Source organism: Magallana gigas, chromosome 9 (assembly GCF_963853765.1).
Source record: "Magallana gigas chromosome 9, xbMagGiga1.1, whole genome shotgun sequence".
NCBI classification, from domain to species: Eukaryota; Metazoa; Mollusca; class Bivalvia; order Ostreida; family Ostreidae; genus Magallana; species Magallana gigas.
Window position 1 is genome coordinate 15,113,387 of NC_088861.1, and position 12,003 is coordinate 15,125,389.

At 32.8% G+C, this 12,003-nt stretch overlaps 1 long non-coding RNA gene across 1 annotated transcript; it reads right to left on the reverse strand.

Moving 5' to 3' along the window:
- Positions 1-849: 849 nt before the first annotated feature.
- Positions 850-10,430, reverse strand: LOC109619458 (uncharacterized). Its single transcript, XR_002200218.3, has 2 exons — positions 10,103-10,430; positions 850-3,958 (listed from the first exon to the last, which is right to left on the reverse strand). It is a non-coding gene; the product is annotated as an uncharacterized lncRNA (long non-coding RNA).
- Between the last annotated feature and the right edge of the window lie 1,573 nt (positions 10,431-12,003).

Below are 12,003 nucleotides of genomic sequence, written 5' to 3' on the forward strand. Positions count from 1 at the left end.
ATCTATCCAGCTTTTGGACATCCATTTTTTGTCTCGGGACAGGACAAGAGGAAACGGAACTGTTCAATGAAAATAAAAGTGTTTCTTAAACATTTGCCTATCGTACATATTTGTGTATTTATCTAACTAAAACTGTCAATTTAAAACAGTTAAACTAATAGCAGCTTGTATAGTTCAAACTCTTCCGGTGAGGACCGGAAGTGACGGTTGACCAAATGAAATCTGTTAAACACATCTTCAATGAAATGTCCATCATTCAAGTAAGTTTTGTGCCTTGAACACTTACAATCTCTGAGATCTCGCCGAACAAAATTTGATGACATATGTAAGGATTTTTACTTATATATTCATTCTATGTATAAAAAAAAAAGAAAAAAAAAAGGTTAAATGCGTTAAGCGTTAAAAAAATATTTTTTTAAGTACTTCTGATGATCAACGGAACCAACAAAACAACGTCGTTTAAACACATCTACAACTATAGGTCTATTATTCCACAAAGTCAGGATGTTTAAGTCTTTATCGTTTTGAGATCTCAGGTTTTTGTCGCGGGATAGGAAACAGACGACCAAAAATGAATTTTGAAGAAAAAAACGCCTCGAGATATTCTCTATCATCCCTGAAAATGTCAGGAAACTCTGATAAGCCAATCTGAAAAATTTTGGCGACAAAGAAAGGGAGAAAAATTAAAAAAAACGAAAAAAAAAACCCACTACCATCACTAATAATGTCTGCCGTTGGAAACGGAAAACATTTATAAACACTACAGGCTCTGTAAAGTCGTTTGTTGGGAACGGAACATCTTTTTATTCCTCTATTGCTATTCGTTAGACTTTTGAAACTATAAGTCAGTTCATGTTTTATGATATTTATTACGTACAGTTATCGTTAGTCGTCTGAAATCAATCTACAATTTCTTAATCAAATCATAAAATTAAAAATCAGTATATAGATTAAACAATTGTTAAAACATCCTTTTGGGTCACAGTTCATAAGTGATTTATAAACGTCCATTTTTAAAGGTTATTACAATTAAGAGTCATGCATCCGTTGACCGCTTTTCAAAGTCCAATCATCATCGAGAGTTTTATTCTTCCGGGTCATTCCGCTGACACCATGAATTCAAACTACGTTAGTTGTCCTTTTCGCTCCATGACCTTTAACATTGTTCATTATACACTTATCTAGTGCACAACAAGCGAATGACTTATTAACGTAAAACAGAATAAAAATATAGAATTATATTTCATCAATATGATTATCTGGTTACATACGTCCCCCTAACAAAAGAAATATCCTCGAGGGAGATTTTTTTCGCCAGATGCCCGGTGTGAGAAATTATCCTTTAAACTCTTCTTGGCCAGATGAACTTCCTGGTGACACACCGGTCAGAACATCTATGTAAAGAGGTCGCAGGAATGACCAATTTCCTACACCAGCTTGGGATACAATTAAAGTCTGTTAACAAAAATGTATACTACACACATGACTATATATTATTGTTGTATTTTATACAAAAAGTCATTTATAATAATCAATAAACTATTAGCAACAATTATAAACAATACAAAATAATCAAAGTCAAATATAATCGCAATTTAATGCGACCAGGGTTTTCCAATGTCCAAAGTTCCACAAACGTAACATATAATCTCCATTACTAATGTTAATTCAAGCATAAGCGCCGCTAGAATTATAATAAAACACATAAGCATACATAAAGGTTACAAAGTCAAGCGTACATAAATGTTACAGTAAAGTTACCAGTTTTCACAGTAACACAGTCAAATTTCAAATTCAAATTTCACAGTCAAAACGATAACCAGGATCACATTTACGTAATTCGGAGTCGATGCATTCCATACGCAGTTTACAGCTCACCACATTTGATTTCTAATATAACATATCATAATAATTTAAAGATTATTTAATGTATCAGAGTAATGTAATTTTAATTTAAACCTCAATTAACGAAAATGATTGTCTGCTGAAGAAAACATGTATATAGTGAATTCGCTATAAAAATTATTGCAAATTCGTTATACGGATATAATACATTGGTCCCTAGGACTTTGCTATAACCGAGTCTTACTGTAATTGGAGAAGGATGATCCAACGAACGCAAACGAAGTTGTTGCGAATTTTTTCTAGTTAAGGAAACTATTTCCATGAGACCCTTAACTATCTTGTCAAAGTGTATGTATAGGTGTTTGCATTGTATATATTTCTTGTTTTAGCATTGTCTGTCCTGTATTTTACTCCTGGAGACTAGTAACAATTTCGTTAAATGTACTGCGATTTTCAATAGTATTTTGTTGATTATCTTTTATAAAGGCCATGCTGACAGTCAGAACGTTTTTAATTTTCTGTTGATCTGTCGCAAGGTTTCTGATATTAGCCTGAATATTGTTAAAGTCCGCTTCGACAAAGGTACCAAAAAAGAAAAGATAATTAAAACTTCCCATACTACAGGTATAATCGCTCTTTTATTTTTTTGGCGCTTAAACTTAATTTCGCGCATCTCATCTTCCAAATACTTTCTTTTAGCCTTAGAAATATGAAGTTTAGCCGAAAATCTTTGTCTCTTTTTATATACTCTAAGAATGTGTTGTTTGCATGATTTGTTTATGTTCCATTTTCGGTGTCATGAGATATATACTCCGCTTCGTCTCTTACAGATTTAGTCAAAATATTCTTAACTGTTTCTAATTCCGTTTGCAATAAATAAGGGATACTAGAATAAGGGTCTAAGTTAATAGTTGTGACCGCCATCCATTTACTTTGGATTACCAAGATGTCTTTGATTTTTCAAAAATCACACTTTTTTGTACAATTATATGCCAAAATCATTCTAAGTATCCACGAGGAAAGGAGAAGTGTCAGTATACAAGGTTCATCCTACAATTAATAATGAGAAGAGTTCGTGTACAAGGACGTTTACAGAAAAGTCTTTCAAATTGATACATCAGCCTATTACATTTTTTTTTACATAAATTAAATAAAAGAGTGGTATAGTGACCATGTCCAATTATTCGCTACTGTTATCATTTGTATTGTTAAAATTCTCTGGAATTCCGCATTTATTTTACGTCTAGTGAGCCGAATTTACTCCGCGATTCTTTGATATTTCATTATCTGAGAATGTACTATATCTGGTTAGGTACCACTCATTTCGCAGATTGTACTAAATGGTGTGTCTTTATCGTCAGAGGTCATTGGAGGTGGGACTTGAGGAATTTCTACCCGTATGTGTGAAATTTCGTGACGCGTACGCAACTTTTTCTTTCCAAATGCGTGCTGCAAAATTTCTAATTGGAGTGCAATGATTTTGAATAATTTTTTTATTTCTTGTTTGGGCAATGTTAAAAGTTTTGATCATGCACTTTCTGGTTTCGGTTTTTCTTAGAACTTTTTTCCTGATTGTGAAAAAAGGTAAGTAAACGAGGTATAGGTTGTGGTTCAGACATTTCTAAAGAAGGTAATTATTCGATATATAAAATAAATTCGTGCCCTGACTACCCTAACCTAAATGGTTCATTGTCCCCATTATAGCGTTCCTCCGCACTCAATGGCCTAATATCCATCATTACTCCTTCCTTTCCCAATTTGAATGTGCCGGGAACTACGTGTTTTTTTAAAACAGATCTTAAGTACTCGGCCTCCCGATGGCCAATTTTTGCCAAAAGTCGACGAATATCCATACAGTTGTTCTCAATTTCGACCAACCTATGCATATTTGCCACAAAACGTGGACTAATTGTTTCGAATTTTCCAACGAAAGAATCAGCGTAGTCGTAAACTTTCTTTAACTCGCTAAGTACAGCACGCTTCGGTTCTATTGCTGCATTTGTCAAGTGATGATACTTCATCATCTTGTCCAAACTGGTTGAGGTCAGGTCTTGGTATATATCCTCGCCCCTGTATGTTTTCCTAGGTACTTTTGGACTTTCAACCGCCATCTCTGTAAAACAATGTTTTAAAATTTTATGTACTAAAATAGTTTTTAAATCAAATTTATTTTTTACGAAAAAGACGATACCTTGATATCTCTATTCATAAACCTGCGATATTTACAAAGCATGTTTACTCATTTATTATTTACATTTACAACACATTACATAACTGCTTTACTGACGTGAGCCATAATAGCAAGACATTTTTTTTTACATGTTTTTTGTTTGTTAACAGCTAGATTCTCACGAGGGTTTAAGGATTGGTTTATGCAGTTCGGGGATTGGTTAACGGGTGAAGCTAGTTTTGATCATGATTATCACTTTGTTCTGCTCATCCAAATTCCGACTCTACAGTCAGTTAATGATCGCCCTTACTCGGTCGACCATCCATGATCTCTTTAGCTCTTAAACGTTTATGAAGTTCAGCTAAGGTTATGACTTCTTCGTCTGCAGTAGACTAGGTCTCCTACTTGGAAATAATCATCTTTACACTTCTTATCAGCCCGGGTTTTCTGTTTCTTCTTGGCTTCTTTCATATTACGATGTACCGGTACTAGCATTAACGCCTTGTGATGTTCTTGAAGGGCGATTGAATATTATGTTGATCTTCTCCTGCATATCTTCGACGAGGTTCAGCAAAGTATCAAGAGGTAATACAACGTCTTTTTTATACATAAGATAGCGTGCCTGTTTAACTAAAGTATACGTGTTTTCATCACAAAAATTCGTCGATACTTTTTTGGCCACCTTAACTGTACTGCGGATCTTATGATGATCTTCTCCTGCATATAGATCTTCGAAGAGGTTTCAGCAAAGTATGAAGAGGTAATACAACGTCTTTATTGTACATAAGAATGTGGGGAAAAATTGAGGAGTCATTCGGGTGAAATCGATTGGCTGCCAATGTCTTGATAAGATAAATATCCCATGTTCGAGCGTTGTCTGCCATCTTCTTAGCCATTAAGAATACGTCATAAAGAACGCGGTGGAATCTCTTCACTTTGCCGTTGCCCTGAGGACTGTAGTAAGATATTTTGATGTTGTTAATGTTTACATGTAGTTTTCTCAAGGTTTCTTGTACCTGTTTATTTAGATTCTTTATTTCATTGTCTGTGAGAATCTGAGGAGGACAGTCATTTCTTGGGTGAAATATTTCCAATATAAGGTGCAATATATTGTCAGCTGACTTGTCGAGAACGGGGAAGGCTTCGGGCCATCCATAGTAAATGTCAATGAAAGAAACTATATACTCGTTTTCTGACAATGAAGTTTTGATATGGTCCTGACGAATCAAGTCCTACTTTATCCATTAGAAAAAAAAAGGTGGTATGTCTGTCTCTTTAGGTTGAGATGAGTTCTCTTATTGGTCTTCGTTTGGCAAATAACGTATCCTTCTATATAAGAATATAACCTCTTGTATAAGTTTGGCCTACAGTTTTTTGGTCTGATTACGTCATACGTTTTGTCCACTCCCATATGTCAAGTCCATCACGGTGTTGTTGTACTACAAAAAGTTCTAACTCACGTGGTATATAGATGAGCAGTCTCGGGCCTTCAGAATCGCAATCTGAAAGATAGTACATAAGCCATCTATTTCAAGATACTTCTTTTCTTCGGTCGCCGTTGCTTTTTCTTTACTGAACATTTTCTTCAGCTTCTTGATTTGCTCATCATTTTGTTGGCTTTTCTTCATGCAATGTTGACATCTTCCGGTAAATCATTGAATAGCTTGAGCAATTCGTTCTGCTGCTTAAAGCTGAACACCGCTCGTAAATAGGCACTGTCCGCCATATTTCTCTTTAATCACTGCTGTCCCTACAACCCTTATATAAGGGACAGACCTCTAAACAGTTCAAAGTACTTCGCTGTAGAGGTCTCACCTGTGTGGACGTACATTTTGCCTCGCCGTGTTACCCGAAATTATCAAATTTTACGCACTTTTTGAAGCCAAGAGAATACTAACATCAAATGAATTGGTCAATGCATTATTTACGAACAGAAAATGAACATAAGATAAGAAAAAAATGCATAAAATCAAATGAATTGGTCAATGCATTATTTACGAACAGAAAATGAACATAAGATAAGAAAAAAATGCATAAAATCTAAAGACCACGAAAGGAATACTACATGTCGGCCACGAGGTTCAGGTGTGCAATCGGGTGTAACGAAATCGAAGGGTTTATATAGCAGGCATCTGTGTGACGGTGCCTATTTACGAGCGGTGTTCAGCTTTAACTTCGCACCTGGCTACTCTTTTGGGTGAGAAAGCATTTGAAGGTTCTTTTCAAAGATTCTTTTAAGTTGCTCCACGACGGCATTTCTTTCCGACGCATCTGTTTCGTCCAAATATCTTTTAATATAGTCTCCCACCGAACCTTTCCTCGTAATATACGCGAGCATGGGGATTTCATGACCCTGTTTTCCGGTGTTATATAGTGCCTTGTCCCCCTAGCATCTTTCCCCCCGGAAAAATGGCAATATAGCAGTTTTTCCCCCCGGAAAAATGGCTATATAGCAGTTTTCCCCCCACGGAAAGCTCACTATATAGTGAGTTTTCCCCCTTTCTATAGCCATATTACCCCCACGGAGAGCCTACTATATAGTGGATTTTCCCCCTTTTTACATTCCGGTCATAATTATGGCGGACTATAGGTGACAATAATTTGCAATAACTGATATGATATTAATTTCTCATAATAAAGGATAATTATGGCATTTATCAATACATAGAATAAAATATATGGTTTTTTCAACTCTGATATGAACAAAGGCACGCGACTTCATAACATCATGTGTCATCACCATTTATTTCACTTTTTGTTACACCTTTTTGGAACACTTTTTACATGGATTTCGGAATAACTCGAATCTTTTTCATCTAATCAATGCTTATCTACAGGTTTGACTTCGACGTTATGACACTGACATTTTTCACAGAACACATCAAAATACATTTTAGTGAAATTACGCTAGTTTGGATCTTTAATTTTCCCATGTATTATCATCTATGTGTAAGCTCCTCCCAGGAAACTAACTGACCAATCTTGTCTTAATTTTGTAGAGGAAGGGAACAAGAAGTGGATATAAATGTACTGCTCCCTTCGTCCAAAAGGCTATTAATTTTTAATTAATACCGTTAAATATAATCATATATTTCTACTTCTAAATATCAAACGAGAGACAGTGTGCAATGAGATGTCGAAAAACTGAAATGATTTACTTCATTGGATGGGGTTCAATTCATGGGTAAGGGGTATTGTAATTGATTATGTATTAAAGGCATGTGTAAAGTTAGTATTTACAATTTTGTTTTAAAGTCACGCATATTCATGTTTTAAGCATATTTTTTACGAAACGCGAGGTTTTATGATGTGAACATTTTATTTTTTTTAATAAAATGGCTTCACAACCAAAACAAAGTCGGTAATTTTGCTGGTTACTTTAGAAAATGTGAAATTGAGCTTGAACTAATCTTATGTATATAACATCATTCACTGCATTCTAATTTTTCCGCTTTTTCTTTTGCAACGTGATTTACAAATATACAATTTTGAAAACGATGCCATATTAAACAAGATACACGATTTACTCACCTTAAAATATTATCATATTATTCATTTCATATATTTTTGCAATAAAGATTTACTTGTGTACCATATTATTTATTCGAAGAATAAAACAAGGGTAATTAAAAAAAAATCACACATTTTTTATGAGGTGACTTATTATTTTTTTTTTTAAATATAAGTTTGTCCTTCTAATCAATTGGCAAGTAAAAATCGCATATCATGTGTGCTTTTGTTGGCTATTTTTTATTGATAAAGAAATATATTAGTGAGTGTATATATTTAAATGATGTTTTTACTTTTAAATGACCGTAAAAATATTATGATGTGGTCATCCCTAGTTTTTGAGATATGGAATCCTAAAATATAAACTAGTACCAGAGTTGGGGTCAATTACTTTGAAAAGTAATTAATTACTTTCAAAAACCATGACAATTTTATCAATTACTTGCAATTACAATTACATTGATTTTTTAAAATGTTATTAATTACTCTCAATTACTTTGATAAATGTAATTAATTACATTTCAAATACCTAGTTTTTTTTTAAATCTTGAGAACATATACATATATTAACAGCATTAAGATATACAGAGCTTTATGTACGGTTATGTTTTTAAAGGATGTATAGTTCAAATCAGATCAGATTTCTTGAAAATTTCTAGAAAAATTTTCTTTAACATTAAATTCATTAAGTTTCATAGAGTTCATTTTTGGTTCTGAATAATATTTTCTCTATAGTGAATTGATTTTTATTCACATATTAAACTATGTTTATTCAGAAACTACAACTTCCGGCAGTACAGCATATCAGTATATAAATAATAATTGCTATAATTCACAAAAATGAGATATTTTGACTCTTTTAAGTCTAAAATCAAAGGGGGTTCTTGAGTATTAGAGGAGTTCACACCTCCACAAAATTATATCTTTACCTATTGCCCTGGGCAGTATGTTATGCTGTATAAACATATGAAACATCATGGGACATTTAATTATAACAAAAGTCTATGCCATACATGTATAAAATCTATTTATCATTATAAGACACCTTTTTTATATTTTAAACTTGGAAAAAAGTAATTGAGATGTAATTGAAAAGTAATTGAAAATACACAATATTTTTGGAATGTATTTAAATACAATCAATTACTTGTAATTGAAGACAGACATAATTACAAATTACTTTCAATTGCTTTGAAAAATGTAATTAATTACACTCAATTACAAATACTTTTTTCAATTACCCCATCCCTGACTAGTACTATTCATTATAATTGGATTTCAAACATCGGGTTCGGAAACATTAAGGGCCCCTACCCTGGGGGCTTAAATGTTAAGGGTCATCTACTAGTGGTGTACCACTACCACTGTGAAAATATGGTTTAGTGGTCATCTCTAGAATTTGAGATTCGGGCCCACACTTATAGAACACTATTCAATCATTATAATGGGCCCCGGGGTTTTAAACATCGGGCCCTGGAACATCGAAGGCCCCTACCCCGAGTCATCTAAAAGTGGTAAACCACTACCACTGTGAAAATATGGCGTAGTCATTTCTAGTTTATGAGATATGGGACCCTAAAGAACATATGCACTATATTCATGTTAATTGGATTTTAAACATCGAGGTCTGAAACATTGGAAACAAAATTTCTCTAAAACAGAGGTTTAGACTGAATAAAATTTGCACAGACAGACGAACTGATAAATTTAAAAAAAATTCTCAAAACAGTTTTCACTTGCAAATTCTGAACACATAATTATGCATATATATATATGTAAGCGTATATCCTGTAAAACCAAGTAATTTTATCAATTAAATTACCTAAATTATAAGTTCTATGATTAATTCCATTAAACACATGTTCAATTTTTAGCATTGTCTATAAAAAAAAAAATAAATCGGCAAAACGAAACTTAACCTGTACAGATGAATGCAGATATATACAACCTACAAGTGAAGAAACATTGATTTTAATCCTTACTGGGTTTCCATAAATATTTCTTATAAAATCTGAACCAAAAACGTGAGGGAGAAACCCTACTATGGGGGAAAAGCTACTATATAGTAGCTTTTCTCCCCGGGGGAAAGGCTACTATATAGTAGGTTTTCCGGGGGGAAAAGCTACTATGGGGGAAAAACTGCTATACAACACCGGACGTCTTTTATCCATTGTTTGAATTTTCTAGTATATTCATCGAAAGGCGTTATTACTGAAGAAAGAGGCACTGATAGTGCGGCTGTTATACATGTAGCTTTAACTTGACCCATAAAAAATCTTTATCATCATCTTGATTTGTGCCTCGGTGTCGAGATTCACGAGCTACATACAACTTTACATCATAATATGTTTAGGTTTGTTTTTCAAAAGTATTTTGTTTTACCTGTTCTTTTTCTGAGAAATTTTGACCTGTTTTATATCCTTTCTTTTCATTACTCTGACCCAACCCTGCTAATTGTTGTTCCAATTGATTTTAAAATTCTTTTATATCATACCCATTTCCAGTTGCCATATAGGTTGCTGATCTGAGCTAATCACTTTGAGATAGTTAACCGAGATATTAAGTAAAAGTTCTTACCTTTAAGTTAACAGTTCGGGTTTTTTCCTTATTTTAGCACCTTCGAATTATCCAGGTCACTGGCACAATAAAAGTCTGTGATCCTTCGGTTGTTATTCTTCAGACTTTTGAAATATTAAGTCAGTTTATGTTTTATGATACTTATTAAGCACAGTTATTGTATAGTGGTCTAAAATCAATCTTCAATTTCCTAATCAAATCATAAGCATACATATCAGTATATAGAATAGGCAATTGTTGATACATCATCAAATGTTGTTCATAAATGACTTATAAACGAAGTCCATTGTTAAAGGTTTATAACAATTGAGGGTCTTGCATCCGTTGTCCGTTTTCCAAAGTCCAATCATCATCGATAGTTTTATTCTTCCTGGTCATTCCGCTATCACCATGAATTCAAACTACGTCAGTTGTCCTTTTCAGTCAATGACCTTTAACATTGTTCACTATACATTTATTTCCTATCGAGTCCACAACAAGCTAACGACTAATTAACGTAAAGAAGAGTACAAATATAGAATTATATTTCATATATATGGCCATCTGGTTACACCTCTTAAAATGTTATCTTTGATAATTCATACGGCTTACGATCATTGCACATTTTTTTAAAGCAATGTCGCCTTTTTTATATCCCACATGAATCACAAAAAATATTATTTACCTAAAATTAATACTCTTGCACTCAAATTGTAATCGGCATTAAACTGTTTATTTTGCGATATATGAAGATATCAATTATCAACCTCCTCGTTGAAAAAGCATGCTCCGATAATGAGATTGTCTGCTATGGCATTGTTACATGTATCTGTATTTATTAATTTTAAACTGTAATTTAGTTATAAATACTCATATGGCTTAAGTATTTTTTGCCATATGAGATATGAATCACAATAATCATTTTTTTTTTGTGAGAAAAAAAAAACCAACCAAGTTTTTAAGCCAATTCTTTTAAGAAAATTTTTTTTTTATAGTATGTCGAAAAAGTTGGTAAACAAACCCATCTTAGTCCTGTATTTAGGTTTTTTTATTTATTCGTAAAAGAAATTGATTTGTATTTTTATAACATGTTAAGAAAAATAAAGTGTATAATTTTCTAGATAATTATTTTGAATAACTTTCCCATAACAGAAAAACACACCACACACGTATTTAATTACACTTCAAATATATACATGAACAGTATTCATCTGATTTATACATTAATTTTTAAGTTATTATGTACAAATTACTACTTAAAAGCATTTGTTGTAATTTTTAAAAAAAATCCTGGTGGTATTCGTTTTTTAAGCTTTTATGACAGAGGAAAATGCATTAAATGAAAAAAAGTAGACAGAAAGACTCAATAAGACAACAGATGGCGGTTAATGTTCTAAACATTGTATGAAGTATTACATGGATGATAGTTTCAATTTCTACATTTTTTCCTATAACAGCCCTTTGGTTGTTGCTTTCTTCATGACATTTGTATTGATCCTTCGTGGGTTTTTTTTCATTTTACAGTGTATAAATGCTCTGTAAATAAGAAGATTAAGATTTCCAATTTGATATTTATTGTCTTAACTGATTGTAAAAAAAATCAGTGTGTTATCTAAGGCAGGATAACTTGGTTGGTCTCGTGTTCAAATTCTGTAAAGCCTTACGAGCTTCTTAGCATACTGAGTATCATAATCTTTATCGCGCGCATGTTGGGTATCTACGTGAACTTTTAGCATTGCTTATTTTTATATGTTCACGATTTAAAATAAATAGTTGAAAGATTATGAACTAAGTATTCATAACAACAAAAATCATTAAAAACCATACACGTGTTAAGATGATTATATTACCGTGACTTCGTTAACTAAATTGATAAGAAATCCTACTTTGTCAGAAATAATCCTATTTTGTGAGAACAAATC